The sequence below is a fragment of the Pipistrellus hanaki genome (genome assembly GCF_964339955.1).
Source record: "Pipistrellus hanaki genome assembly, chromosome: 13".
Classification (NCBI taxonomy): Eukaryota; Metazoa; Chordata; class Mammalia; order Chiroptera; family Vespertilionidae; genus Pipistrellus; species Pipistrellus hanaki.
This window is the reverse complement of record NC_140515.1, coordinates 58,742,384-58,757,170: the sequence shown is the minus strand read 5'-3', so window position 1 is coordinate 58,757,170 and position 14,787 is coordinate 58,742,384. Positions and strand designations below refer to the sequence as shown.

Below are 14,787 nucleotides of genomic sequence, written 5' to 3'. Positions count from 1 at the left end.
GCTCACGCACCGAACCTTCTCCCTCTCCGGCCACCTTCCTTGTGGACGTGGCCTGCTCTCCATCCTTGGGAGAAGCACTCATTAGAAGGGAACTTGACCTGCCCGTCTCCATGGTTAGTTAGTAATAGAATGAATATTGCTGGATCCTCAGAGAATGACTGGATTAGGACCGTACTCCCTTGACAAAGTTCTTATTGACGGACTGTTCCATGTCCATCATTGAATCAGTCATTGAACAGACACTAACCTGTGTCAGAAACTGCTCCCTTCCAGTATTGGGAGAGAAGATCAGAGTCCTACTCTGATCCTTATGGCTGATTTCATCCTGACAGTCGGTCCTGATTCGAGAACATCCATTTACTTCATGGCCATCTTGTTCTGGTCAGTGCACAGTCTTTAAGTCTTTGCCACCGCGCTGAGCAAGTGCTGGAAACGTAAGAGGGGAGCTGAGGCAGGTGCCATCGCTTTTGTACTTTCTCCCGTTCCTCCTAGCGAGGCGCTGCTTTGTATTAGGGCTCTTTAACCTTTGCTCTCAAAACACAAAGCAGTGCTGAGCCTTAACTGCTTCTTCCTCCATCCCTACCAAAGTCTACGGTGGCCAGCCCTAAAGAGTAGTGCCAAATAGAAGTGGGCAGTCTTCTCTAAAAACAGTGTTTATCCTTAGGTCTTCCATTAGAGCCACACCCGGAAAATGCTCATTTATACACACAGTATCTCCCTCTCACCCATACCCCCAGTCTGAGCACCGGGGACTCCAGTCCCTGCCGAGTGAGCCTTGCCCAGGGAACGGGACAGAGAGTAGAACAAAGCAGGAGCAGGCCCTGTTCTCTCAGGTGTGAAGCAGTGTTTTGACAGGTAAACTTTTTTTTAAAAAAACACATGTTCTTATCGATTTTTAGAGGAGATCGGGCGCATTCAGGGTGGTATGGCCGTAGACTCTTATCGATTTTTAGAGAGGGGAGAGAGAAACATCACTCGGCTGCCTCCTGCATGCCCCCTACGGAGATCCAGCACAGCAACCCCAGCATGTGACCTGACCTGAATCAGACCAGGGACCTCTCACTGCACAGGACAACGTTCAGCCAACAGCCGCTCCTGCCAGGGGACAGGTAGATACTTTCATGCATAGGGCTCCATCCAGCTCTCTGCGGGAGTGAAAGAGGACAGCTCTGTCTTCTGGGGCCTTAGCATCTCTGACTAAGCAAAGAGACCGAGATTATGTGGTTCTCATGGGTCCCCTAAAGGTGCTCTCAAACTCCACATTTATTCTGATACCATTTTCAGTGTTCTTTGGAGTCACTCCTTAATAAGACGTCACCACATCCATTCGACTCCATCTCCGACAGTTCTTCCCCTGGTCTCGGGACTGAGCTTCCAGCCAGCACTGCACACAGCAGCATCCTCTTGCTGAGCGGCATCCCCTTCACCACCCAGTCAGCATTCTTTAATAGTCCGGACCGCAGCGTGGCGTGTGCGCGGTTCGTTTTTATGGAACATTTTTGAGACGGGTCTTCAGGGAAATGTGCATATAGCACAGAAAAGGAGTGAGCGTAGGCGCTGCCTCCGTTACTTCCCAGCTGGGTTGTCTCCTCAGCCCCGTTCCCTGTGCCATCAGTACCTCAGGGCTCCGGTGCGGATGAGCTGAGGTTGTTGATGCCTGCTGGGTGCCAGGCCCACCTTTCTGGATGTTGGAGATACTGCAGGAAGCATGACAAACTGTGTAACTTCTGTTTTAGCACATAAGCAAGTAGACACTAAAAATAGGGCAGTGCTGAGTGCTGTGCAGATGCTGAGCACGGCGCTGCGAGGATGCACGGGAGGGCTTCTGGAAGACCTGAGACCGGCGGTGGGCCGCTGCTTGAGAGGGACATTGCATTGAGGAGTGACTCTTGGTGAAAATGTACACAGAACGTTCGCATAGCTCCTGTACCGAGTGAGCATTTGGAATTAGATATCTCCTCTCCCCCTTCTTGTGTCACATAATCTCCAGTCATAATTCTAGGAAAATAAATGTTCGAATCTGGATATTCTTGAAGGAAATGGATGGATCGAGCTCCCAAGAACACAGTCATTGAGAATCTCCTGCAAAGTATAAGAATGGGAGGGATGAGTCCTTTCTCCTTCAGGTGCATAAACCAGGGTTCGTGGGAGACGAGTGTCTGTCTGCCAGCCCTTCTCCCTCAGGATTTACAGAGGGACCCAATGGGCGCAGAGTCTGAGACATCTGTTGGGCACCGCTGAGTAGTTTGTATGCTTCCGAGGAGGTTTCAGTGAAATGCTTCAGACTGAGTTTTTTTTGTTTAAGATGTTTTTGTTTGTTTGTTTGTTTTTAGAGAGAGAGAGGAAGGGAGAGGGATTAGAGATAGACTGGTGAGAGAAACATTGACGGGCTGCCTTCTGCACGTCCCCTCCTGGGGATCAAGCCTGCATCCCTGGCAGGTGCCCCGACCCGGAACCCAGCTGGTGACCTGGTTCAGAGGTTGTGAGCTCAACCACCAAGCCACACCAGCTGGGCTGGGCTGGGCTGAGTTTTTTATAACTTTGTCGATGTGAAGTTATTTTTATTTGTCTCTGACTGACATTTATAGGTCTGCCAGTTTGCTTTGTCCAATATGAGGGTTTATATGGGCCTTAATGAGGTGGTTCACCATGTTAACCAAGGACCCTCTAGCCCTCTCTGAGTGCCTTCACAGAGGCATCAGCTGCAGCGGACTCTGCAGCAGCACAGGGCGGGGGTCATCGGGGCATCACTTAGCCAAGCTGTCTGTCAGGGCGGGGATGTGGCCTCCGACCTTCACCTTCTCTGGCTAGGAAGAGGTGGAAGCCAGCCAGCACTGTGAGGCAGCGTCCTCTCTCCTTGGCTTTCCCTGTTGTCCCGGGCCCTGGAGGGGGAGGGCCCTCGCTGGCTGTGCCATTGCAGGCGGGACTTGTGAGGGGCTGGAGGCATTGTGTTCGAGTCCATCCCTTTCAGTGGCTGCCCAGTGCCGAGGCCTTGCTCTCTCAAACTATTGTCTTTGTTCTGTAGGAATTAGCATTTTATTTTCTCAAATTTGCAGGTGTGATGTTTGCTGCCTGTTCATATTCAGACAAATATTCACTAAAATTCTCCTATAAAAGATAGCTTTGGAAGAAGTTAATTTTCCTGGGATTTTTACTGTTTTCTTAGCATCTGTGGCCTTTTGTAGCCAGAGATAACTTGGCTGTATGATATAATCAGCTGACTTCATGAAGTGCCAGGAAAAGGATGCTGTTACCACGTGACATGAAAATTCTGAGAGATGCTGGCCTCTCTGGCATGGGAGCAAAGGCTGGAACACACGAACATTTTGTGTCAACAAGTTCAGAGAGTTGGGGTTTTTGAGAAGACCGGGGTGTCCGGGGTATTTCTGACGGTATGGGAAGGAACGGTGGGACTGTCCTGTGGTGAGATGACTGTGGGGAGCTGATGCCTAGCGGGGTGGAAGACTCCTGTTCGCAGTACAGGCACTTCCAGGCCCTCGGAGGCAGCCTGTGAGGAGTCTGTCTCCGTGACAGAGTTCCTGGTGTCTGTTCTGTGGGTGTGGTCAGGGCACACCGGAAACCTAGCCTGTGGCTTTAAACTGAGCTCTGATGACCAGCCCCTGGCTTTGCCAGTCTCAGACTTCCTCCTGTAATTGTAAGAGGCGCTCTAAAATGGATCCAGTTAAATTTTCTGGAATTTGAAAAATAAACACATCATTGGAAACGTCCAGTGTGTTAAGAGGAACTTCCAAGGTGTCTCCTATGATGAGGTTTTTAATTTTTTTGCCAGATATGTTATGGTTCATTTCTGTGAGTTGAAGTGCAAAGTACTGATTTTCAGTCTTTGTGAGGTTTTTTTGGAACTTGATTATGTACAGTTACTAAGGAAACAGGTAGAATATGTGTAATTCTAAGTTACTAGCTCAGAGGTTATAGGATGGCACAGTTCAGGTTGTTATCTCAGTTATAACTTTGGTTTATGACTGTGTATACCTCCAGACAGTAAGGTCTCCACTTCATCACTTCCTGGCTCTTTGTAACTTCTGAGTCTGTCTCCTTGTCTGTCAGATAGAGGGGTGACCACTGTGCCCGCCTCAGAGCAGTGGGGAGATGGCCTCTGTAACGTGTGTGAAGGCTTGGTACAGTGCGAGCACCAGCTCAGGAGTAAAAGTGACTCCAGGACAGTGGCCTCCGCTTGGCTGGCCCCCTTTCCGCGGCAGCTTAGCCACCTCGTGGGAATCGGATGCCTGAACAGCAGTGGCACTGCGTGGGTGGCAGCTGATTCCCATGGCGCTGCTGCCCGCTGCCCCTCCCATGGCACGGGGTGTCCATGGACTAAAGGGAAGCCGGCTGGGGAGCCGCTCCTGCAGCATCTGTGGGAGGCATGCCCAGGCGCCCAGCATGTGCGGGCGAGGACCCTGCCATTCCGGCACTCTGCGCTGGAGGGCCTGGTTGTTTCCAGTAGTTCTTTTTTTTAGGATATATTTTATTGTTTGTTTGTTTGTTTTTTCAGAGAGGAAGGGAGAGGGACAGAGAGTTAGAAACATTGTTGAGAGAGAAACATCGATCATCTGCCTCCTACATCCCCCCCACTAGGTATGTGTCTGCAACCAAGGTACATGCCCTTGACTAGCATCGAACCCGAGACCCTTCAGTCTGCAGGCTGACGCTCTACCCACCGAGCCACACCGGTTAGGGCTCTGATAGTTCTTTTATCACCAAATTTCCTTGGGCTACAGGTGGCATTGAATGTTGCTAGGCATCTTCTCCATCTGCGTTGAACTTGCAGTTTATAATATAATAAAGGGTCTTATTCTCCACAGAGGCGTGTTTGGGTGTTGCTGATACTGCTGTAATTAGCTAGTTATTAATAGAAAAGGAGCAAAGAGAAGGCAGACTTTATAGACATGTCATTTGGGCCGCTTCACCAGGAAGCTGCATTCACACTTCCCGGGGAGCCACCAGCCATGCGTCTCTGCAGGTCCCTGAGGGAGGGGCCCAACAAGGGCAGGTGGGTGCGTGCACAGTGAGGTTGGAGTGCATAGGGAGGTGCTTGCGTACAGTCCAGCCTGGGGAGCCATGCACTGGCCAGTGTGGGAAAGGCCACGCAGATTGCCACAATTTGGGGATGCATAATCCCCCACAGCACGGCGCTCCCGCTCTCGGCTCTCTGGTTCTTGGGCTTTGCTACTGCCTGTGCTCCCTCCATAGCCATGTGGTCATGCTGACCCCACATACCACGGCCTGATGGAATGCAGGCGGGAACACAAGCTAAGCTAGACCGGGCTCCACTCCAACATGGAAAGGAAACTCTGGACACTGGCTTTGCCTCGAGCTCTGTCTACACTTCCTCCTTGTTGGGACAAGGGGAAACGGGACCTTGAAAGCCCAGGGATGTAATTCCACAGAAATAAAGTTTTCTACAATACCTCAGCCTCCTGTGCTAATCCTGAGTATTTTTCTTGGCATATCTTAAGAAATCTGCCCTAAGTGGTATGGCTCAGTGGATAGAGCATCGGCCTGTGGACTGAAGGGTCCCAGGTTCAATTCCGGTCAAGGGCATATACCTTGGTTGTGAGCACATCCCCTGCAGGGGGTGGGCAGGAAGCAGCTGATCGATGTTTCTCTCTCATTCATGTTTCTAACTCTCCCTCCCCCTTCCTCTCTGTAAAAAAATCAATAAAAATATATTTAAAAAAAGAAAAAAGAAAGAAAGAAATCTACCTTCACCAGTAACTGGTGGTGATGAGGACCTGTCCCTACCAATAACTGTCATTATAGCCTCTTGCTCATTTTATATGAGCTAGATAAATCCAATATAATAAAAGCCTAATATGCTAAGTGTCCGATCGGCTGTTAAACCAATCAAAGCATAATATGCTAATGATATGCTAAGGCTGCTCAACTCTCAATGATGTGCTCTGACCACCAGGGGGCAGACGCTCCGACCAGTAGGTTAGCTTACTGCTGGGGTCTTGTGATCAGAACTGAGTGAGACAGGCAGGACATGCCCTAGAGCCCTCCTGTGGTCCCTCCCTGGCTAGCCAACCTCCTCTGTCCCTCCCCAGCCCCGATCATGCACTGGTGGTGTCCCTCAGTGTGGCCTGCACCTTCTTGCAATCCTGTATCTCAGGGGATGTCAGAGAGCTGGTTTTGGCCCAATCCTTGGCCAGGCCAAGGGACCCCACTGGTGCACGAATTTGTGCACTGGGCCTCTAGTATTATATATAATAAAATGTATACGTATAATATGTACAGAAGGTTCTCGGGTTACGTCGGAGATCCATTCCTACGGCATGATGTAAGGTGATTTTTGCCCTAAGTCGGAACCCACCTACACAAGCACCATGTCATTCACATGGAGCACACACAGCAGTAATGAAGTGAAACAGGAAAAAAAATTTAAAAGATGATAATTCCTGGCCTTGTGGTAAATAAATAATAAACATAAAGCACATATGTACATACATTAAAATGACAGAACCTTTTTTTCTTTCCTTTTTTTTAACAAATGGGAGATAGCGACATAATCAAGAGACAGCGTACATTGAGTCTGACGTAACCTGAGGACTGCCTGTACATATTTCTTATTGAGGGTATTGATGGGCCCTCGCCGGTTAGGCTCAGTGGATAGAGTGTTGGTGTGGGAACCCTTAACATGACCCGAGCGATTAGGGCCCACTCAGGGTCCGGTCCCTGGAGGAGGCCACACACGAAATGAAGAGAGAGACTAGAAAAGAGTTAATTTGGGACAAATGGGGGGCCAGGCAGGAGTCAACCTCTAGTGGGAAGACTCTCTAGGCTCTGGCCTTGCCATCCCTTTTATTGGGGCTGCTGTGGGATACACCATTACCCTTAAGTAGCTTTGGGAAACACCTTACCCTTAGACAGGTAATAAGTGGATTATCATATCAGTAAGGATTTACATGATTACAAGGTGGGGAAGTTGCCTCAGTTACTGTTGTCTCAATTAGATAGGGTGTGGTTGGCTCTGACCTTTCAGAGCTTCAAGGTTGACCAGCCTCTTTCTATTAGACAATGATTGGTTTCCGGCATGTCGGCCTGCCGACTGAAGAGTCCTGGGTTCAATTCCGATCAAGGGCACATGCCTCAGTTGCAAACAATCCCCAGCCCTGGTCCAGACATGTACAGGAGGCAACCAATCAATGTTTCTCTTATTCTGTCTCTCCCCCTCCTTTCACTATCTCTAAAGATCAATGGAAAAATACTGTCAGGTGAGGGTTAATTTAAAAAATATATATATGCCAAGACTGGTTTGGCTCAATGGATAGAGCGTCGGCTTGGGGACTGAAGGGTCCCGGGTTCGATTCCGGTCAAGGGCATGTACCTTGGTTGCGGGCATATCCTCAGTAGCGGGTGTGCAAGAGGCAGCTGATCGATGACTCTCTTGTCGATGTTTCTAACTCTCTATCTCTCTCCCTTCCTCTCTGTACAAAATCAATAAAATATATATTAAAAAATATATATATATTTATCATATGACTGATAATCATGGATAATCTTATCTGGATTATTAATTATTTTTATCTCACATGGTGAGGCGTTCTTCTGGTGGATGGAGAGGATGCTCTGGAGGTGATGGGGCTTAAGCTATCTTGTCAATGCTTCCAAGAGAGCCCCCTGCTAGACAAGGGCTGAGGTTGGGGATGGGAAGGAGGGTCAGAATCAAGCCTCCCTCTCCTGGGCACTGAGGTTTTAGTCTGGCTTTTCAAAAAAAACAACAGTTGTGTTCCCCCGTGAGAGAGCTGTCGTTTGGATGCCTGATACACAAAGAGAGGCTGTGTGCTAGTCAGCATGAGACCAAGAAACACCAGCAGCCAGAGGGAAGGGGGCAAACGCCAATGCTCACGTGTTCTGTAAGACAGTGGTTCTTAATGGTGGAGGGAGGGAAAGGGAGGCAGTGCTGACACCCTCTCCTCCCCTTCCCCCCTCCCCAGCCATTGGGCGTTTAGCAAGGTCATCTCGCTTGTCAGTTAGGGCACTAATCCCACTCACCAGTGCTCCACCACCATCAGGTTAAATAAACAGAACTCTGCTCCCAGTGCAGAAGCCCGTCCTGCTTCTCTTGGTCTCTACCCTTTCCACCATCCCAGAAGCAGTCACTCTCCTAGTTCTAAACCTGCAGTCTTTGGGGTTTTTTTGTTCTGTTAATCCTCTCCAGAGGATATTTTTTCCATTAATTTTTCCAGAGTGAGTGAAAGTGATGGGAGAGGCAGAGAGAGAGAGAGAGAAACAGGGATGTGAGAGAGGCATATCAATTGGTTGTCTCCTGCACATGCCCTTACAGGGGCAAGGTATGTACCCTTGACCAGGAATCAAACCCAGGACCATTCAGTCCAAGGACTGAAGCTCTAACCCACATGTGTCAAACACAAGGCCTGCGGGCCAAATCCAGCCCGCCAGGCCTTGCAATGTGGCCCGCACCGCGCTGTCATCACTGCACTCCGCTGTCAGTTTATGACATTGTCAGTTTATGACTGTTCAGTAAACCATTCGGCCCGCGATTTAGGCTGGATTTTAGATTTTGGCCCCTTCTCTGATTGAGTTCGACACCCCTACTCTAACCACTGAACAAAGTTAACCAAGTAGGGCTGACCTAGTTTTTGAATTGCCTTTGAGTCTTATGTATATGGGATCACACAGGATGCATTCTCCTACTTGGCATTTATGCTTGGTATTTTTTTGAAATTCATCTAGGGTATAACTAGGATGTGTTCATATAACTGTGCACAGATACAGGTATCACGATGCATTCATTAGTTTTACTCTACAGGAAATGTCTTGTTTTGTTTTTCCCATTTGGGGCCGTTTCAAAATTGTTATTGCACTGAATGAATAGGTATACTCCTTCTGTTGATATATACCCATGAGTGGACTTGTTGGATTTTGTGTGTCTTCAGCCTTCGCCTAGGTGTTTAAACTTTCACTGATTATCACCTGCATGCAGTCATTCAGTAGCTACCAATCCCCATATTATAGTAGTTTCCCTTATGTGTGGTTTCGCTTTCATTCATTCCAGTAACCTATGGTCCAGAAATATTAAATGAAAAATTACCGAAATAAACAATTATAACGTTTAAACAGTGCCGTTCTGTGTAGTGTGGTGGAATCTCCTGCCTTCTGCTCTGTCCCACCTGGCTCGTGAACCATTCCTTTGTCTGCATCCCCACACTGTAGGTGCGCCCGTCAGTCATTTGGTCGCTGTCTTGGTTACCAGCCTGTTGTTGTATCTAAGTGCTCATGTCCAAGTGACTCTTACTTTACACCTGAGGCCCGGTGCATGGGGGTTAGGGGGGTTGGTTTCCCTCAGCCTGGCTTGTGCCCTCTCGCAATCCAGGACCCCTCAGTTAGGATCCTAGGCCTGGCCAGGGATCAGGGTCTGTCTGTTGGGGCTTTCCTTCCCCCAGCTGCCGGTAACTGGTCCCACCACTGCCGCTTCCACTGCTGTCTGTGCAGCACTGCCTCCCCCTCCCCTGCCACCAGTCACCTCCCTCTACAGATGACGGACATGGGGTGTGATCACGTGGCTGGCCTGGGCCTCCCTCTGCAGGGCGAACACTGGCTGACCCCACACACCTGCCATAGCATCACTGGCTGGTGGCCTGGTTTCCCTCTGTGGCCACCAGCCAGGTGGCTTGGGCCTTTCTCTGCTGGGCAATCGATCATGGAGTTCCCCTGATCAACCGCATTGCACCTGCCTTGGCTGGCCTGGTGCCAGTACGTGTCATAGTGTGGTCATTCGGAGGGTGGTTCTACTGTTGTTCAGTCGATTTGCATATTATGCTTTTATTATTATAGATAATAATGCCACATTCACATAACTTTTATTATAGTATACTAGAGGCCCGGTGCATGAAATTGGTGCACGGGTTTGGTCCCTAGGTCTGACTGGCAATCAGAGCCGATCTGTGAGGCAACAGGCAGGGTTATGGGGGGGTGGCCTGCTGGCACCCACTTTGGCTGGCCTGGTACTGCCTACTCGCCAGCCCCGCCCCCCACCGCCACGCTAGTCACCTCCCTCTGTGGGGCGGGCAACAGGGTGAGTGATCAGGGTGAGTGACCTTGGCTGGCCTGGGGGCAGCTCCTGTGTTGAGTATCTGCTCCCTGGTGGTCAGTGCGCATCATAGTGACCAGTCATTCTGCAAAGTTGATTTGCATATTAGGCTTTAATTATATGGGATTGTTCTAATTCTATTTTATTTTTTTTTTTAATCTCTTACTGTGCCTAATTTATAAATGAAACTTTACCATAAGAATGTATATGTAGGAAAAATAATAATATACAGGGTGTCCGCAAAAAAATGTATACACACTTTGAATAATTATTAATTCTAGTGGGTTAAACTTGAAAAGAAAGACATCAATTGAATTATCAGCTGTTAAGTGTGTATATGTACATGTGGGTTCAGTACTCTACAGCAGTGTTTCCCAAAGTGTGGTACGAGTACCCCCAGGGGTACGGGAAGAGTCTGGTGGGGGTACGCGTTGCACCGGAGTTTGGTGGGGATATGCTCTGCACCGTGCTTAGCTGCGCCTGATTCTACGTTCTCATGAGTACGAGGGGTGCTCAGCGTTATGAAAATTATAGAAGGGGGACACATATATCAAAAGTTTGGGAAACACTGCACATGGTTTCAGGCATCCAATGGGGTGTTGGAATGTATCCCCAGAGATAAGAGGGACTACGCATGTTTATGTATCTGTCAGTGTATTGAGACAGTCATAATTAAGACCATGTTATTGTAAATTTAAATGTACAAGATTAATTAAATTAATAAATTAAGTGTAATAAATTAAGTGTAAAATGTAGACATACAACTAATTGCTTTTTGACCACCTTTTTGTTGGGGACGTGGATGTTCCCGTCTGATTAGAGTCCTCTCATTTTCAGTGTGCACTGTCATCAGGGACCAGAGCTTCAGGCAAGAACCAGGGTGCAGTAGGACGTGGGTGGCAGGGGAAATGGCTGGAGCAGAGTGCTCACTGAGGCTGGAGGGCGGGCGGTTAGGTGGGCCAGGGTGGGGCAGAGAGGGAAGAGAAAGGACTGCCTTCCTTTGTTCTGGCAATAGCCGTCCAGTCCTGAAAGCTGGGGGTGATTGTTTTCATTGTTTGTATTGATGTGTAATGCTTATGTTATAAAATTCACCCTTTCAAAGTGTGTCATTTAGTGGGTTTTAATATGTTCACAAGATTGTACAACCATCACCACTAATTCCTGAACTTCTCCATCACCCCAAAACTACAACAGTCACACCCCCGTCCCTCCACTCTCCCACTCGTGCTCTATGTCCCCGATCTGCTTTCTGTCTATGGGTTTGTCGGAGATGTTTCATATAAATGGGGTCATACACACGTTTGCGGCTGGTTTCTTTTACTTAGCATAGTGTTTTCAAAGTTCATCCATGTTATGCTATGAATCAGCACTTTGTTCCTTTTACTAGTTGGACATTCCTTTGTGCGGATGTAGCACATTTTCTTTGTTCATTAACGAGATGATGGACATGGATTGTTTCCACTTTGGGCTATTGTGAATAATGCTGCAGTGAACATCCATGTACACATTTTGTGCAGAAACATGTTTTCAGTTGTCTTGGGTCAGTATCTAAAAGTGAAAATGCTCAAGCCTTCGATGTGTGTGTGCTTTCTTCCGACCAATCGCATTGCACCTGCCGTGGCTGGCCTGGTGCCAGTATGTGTCAGACAGCAATGGCTGGCCTGGCAGGCCCTGCTGGGATGTGACAGACTGGTGGCCGTGCTCCCGTTCTGCTTTGGGCATTCACACCGCCGGTTTGAGTTCTCCCCCAGCTGTGGGGAGGTTTCACCAGAGGCCTCGGGACACGGCTGCCCTGGACGTGCTCAGCCTCTGTGGTTTGGGTTTGAGCACATCAAGGATTTGCAGTTGACTCTCGAGCAGCTCATTTTCTGCTTTCCCGTCCTTGCAGGTTCTGAGTCCACCCTGAAATGGCACATTCACTAGTGTTGTTTCTGCCTATGGCCCTGACACTGGAGAGCCCCTGCGTCCCAGGCACTCAGAGGCGCCACAAGAAGCGTTTTCCTGAGCGAGGCCCCCCCAACTAGTGTTCTCTGCCCTTAACGCGCTTCCTCTGAGCTTAGACACCTGCTGGGAACAAACACAGCATGTCTCTGAGCTGGCCCCCTCCGGGCACAGGGAGCCCCCTCTCCCTGCATTGCTCTGGAGTCAGAAAAGACAATTCCCTTACCCTGGGGCCTACACCTTTAAACTGAAGGATCGGGAACTACGCACAGGCACCGGATCACTTTGCTTCTGTCCTGTCCAGGTAGTATGGGAGCCCCGAGGAAATAGCGGCTGGACTAAGTGTCTGGGCAAATGACTAGCAAAGATCAGGCCCATTCAAGCAGCTGTCACCAGGCAGTCAGGCATTGCTAGCTGGAAAGGCCCCTGAGGACAGGGACTGGTTCTTTTTTTTCTCCCTTCGCTGCCCAAATCGGGTAGAGCTGGACCTCAGCGTAGGATGCACTAAGTCAGTGGTCGGCAAACTGCGGCTCTGTTGACTAATGAGTTTGCCGACTACTTTTCAAATTCTGGCACTTCTATGCTTTTAAAAAAATTTGTGTAAGTTTCTTTGAGCCAAACTGATGCCATATGCCAGGGAGCCAGTACTTGTATAACCTTCGGTAGCAGGTAGTAATGCTGGATACTACTCTGCCTGACAGAGATGGCACATTTGTTTGTCCCAAATGTCCTGTCTGATTCTTGTCCTCGTTCCCTGGGAAGTAGTGAAAGTGCAGGTAAGTTGCCAAGGGGCTTGCGTTTGAAGACAGGGGAGAGCTACAGGAAGGTAACAGAATTAAAATGGCCTGCAGAGAGACTTCTGTATCAGTTAGCATTAGAGTCAGCTGGGAGTGAAGAACACGGAAGAGAATTGTGGCTTAAATGAGCTCATTCCTCTCTAATGAGCACTAAGTCAGCAGGCTTTCTTACAGGGGGCCGTGAACATCAGGAGCCCAGGCCCTGTCAGTCCTCAGCATGTGACTTCTGCCTTACTTCCCGGAGGGCTGCTTGGTGTCACCATCACTTTGACTTGCCAACCAATTGGACAGAAGAAGGGATGAAACTGGCCTTGGCCGTCCCTTTAAGAATACCTCCTGCCTGGCTGGTGTGGCTCAATGGTTGAGCATTGACCTATGAACCAGGAGATCATGGTTCAATTCCACATCAGTGCACAGGCCCGGGTTGTGGGCTCCATCCCCAGTAGGTGGCGTGCATGAGACAGCCGATCAGTGATTCTCATTGATGTTTTGCTCTCCCTGCCTCTCCCTTCCTCTCTGAAATCAATAAAAATACATTTTTTAAAAGTATAGAAAGAATAAAAGCATCCACATTTCTGCCAGGTATATCTTAGCAAGAATATGTCTGGATCTTATTTCTGGACGCTCCCTTTCCTTACATGTGGCTTATCATGTTCTCCTCTCAGGTCACATCCAGCTTTGTCTGTTATCCATGCAGCTCCTGGTGCACTTTCTGCCTAAACTGCTGGTGAACTGTCAGCACAGTGGGCTTCCCAGCATAAACCGTCTCCCTCGTTTTGTTTCTCTTCATTCACTTCTGACAATATTAAAGAACTCGTTCCATTCTGTGTTTCCTGATACGAATTTCAGATAGAGATATGTGCTTCTTTGTTTAAAAGTGTGCTTGTTTATTGTCCTCATGCTTTAAAATATCCCCATGTCTTGCCTGACCGGTTTGGCTCAGTGGATAGAGCGTTGGCCTGCAGACTGAAAGGTCTGGGGTTCGATTCCGGGCAAGGGCATGTACCTTGGTTGTGGGCACATCTCCAGTAGGGGGTGTGCAAGAGGCAGCTGATCGAAGATTCTCTCTCGTCGATGTTTCTAACTCTCTATCCCTCTCTCTTCATCTCTGAAAAATCAATAAAATATTAAATAAATAAATAAAAATAAAATAAAATATCCCCATGTCTAGCCAGCTGAGAAAACATATTTGTTGTTGAATAAAGAATACATATCCTGCCTGGCTGGTGTGGCTCAGTTGATTGAGCATCGTCCCATGCACCAAGAGGTCACTGGTTCAATTCTCGGTCAGTGTAGGGCATGCAGGAGGCAGCCGATTGATGTTTCTCATATCGATGTGTCTCACTCTCTCCCTAAATTGATAATAAATTAAAAAAAACACACACATATCCTGTTCTGGCTAGTGATTTGAGGGATGAGAAGTGGCAGGGGGAAAGGGAAAGGCACTTTAAAACCTGTGAAACTCTGAGTCTTCCCACAAGAAGACACAGCCATTGCCTTAGTCCTTTTGAGAGAAGCCGGGTGTGCTGTGGTGTGTGTTGACTATCCCTGCAGCCTCAGAGGGGTTCGCGCTGCCCGGCACATAGCCGTCACAGGACAGAACAGGAAGTTGGATTACCTGGACACGAAGTTTGTTCTGTAAAACGGATCTCAAGGTGCTTCCGAACGTTATCCGAAGTTCTCCCTTTTTACTGTGCTCCCCCAGTTTTCCTTACAAAGAGATAAGAAAATTTTAATTATATGGTCACTTATTTTGGTTATTGGTTATTGTGATAACCTTCAGGCAAATATAAAGGATGCCTTTTTTTTTTTTAATTGGTTTCAGAGGGGAAGAGAGAGAGACGAATACATCCATGCTGAGACAGAATCGCTGATGCTATCTTTCATCTTCATAGCCCTTGGGGATTGTTTTTCTCTCCATAATAAAGAAAAAATCACCTCCTGGTTCATAGGTTGAGCTCAACCACTGAGCTA

At 48.4% G+C, this 14,787-nt stretch overlaps 2 protein-coding genes across 15 annotated transcripts in view; one reads left to right on the top strand and one right to left on the bottom strand.

The window, feature by feature from the left end:
• TRAIP (TRAF interacting protein) overlaps nt 1-14,787 on the bottom strand; it is a 164,651-nt gene that overhangs the window by 98,368 nt on the left and 51,496 nt on the right. The gene's annotated exons all lie outside the window — the stretch shown is intronic.
• The window catches only part of RBM6 (RNA binding motif protein 6), a 62,320-nt gene that overhangs the window by 26,787 nt on the left and 20,746 nt on the right, over nt 1-14,787 (top strand). The gene's annotated exons all lie outside the window — the stretch shown is intronic.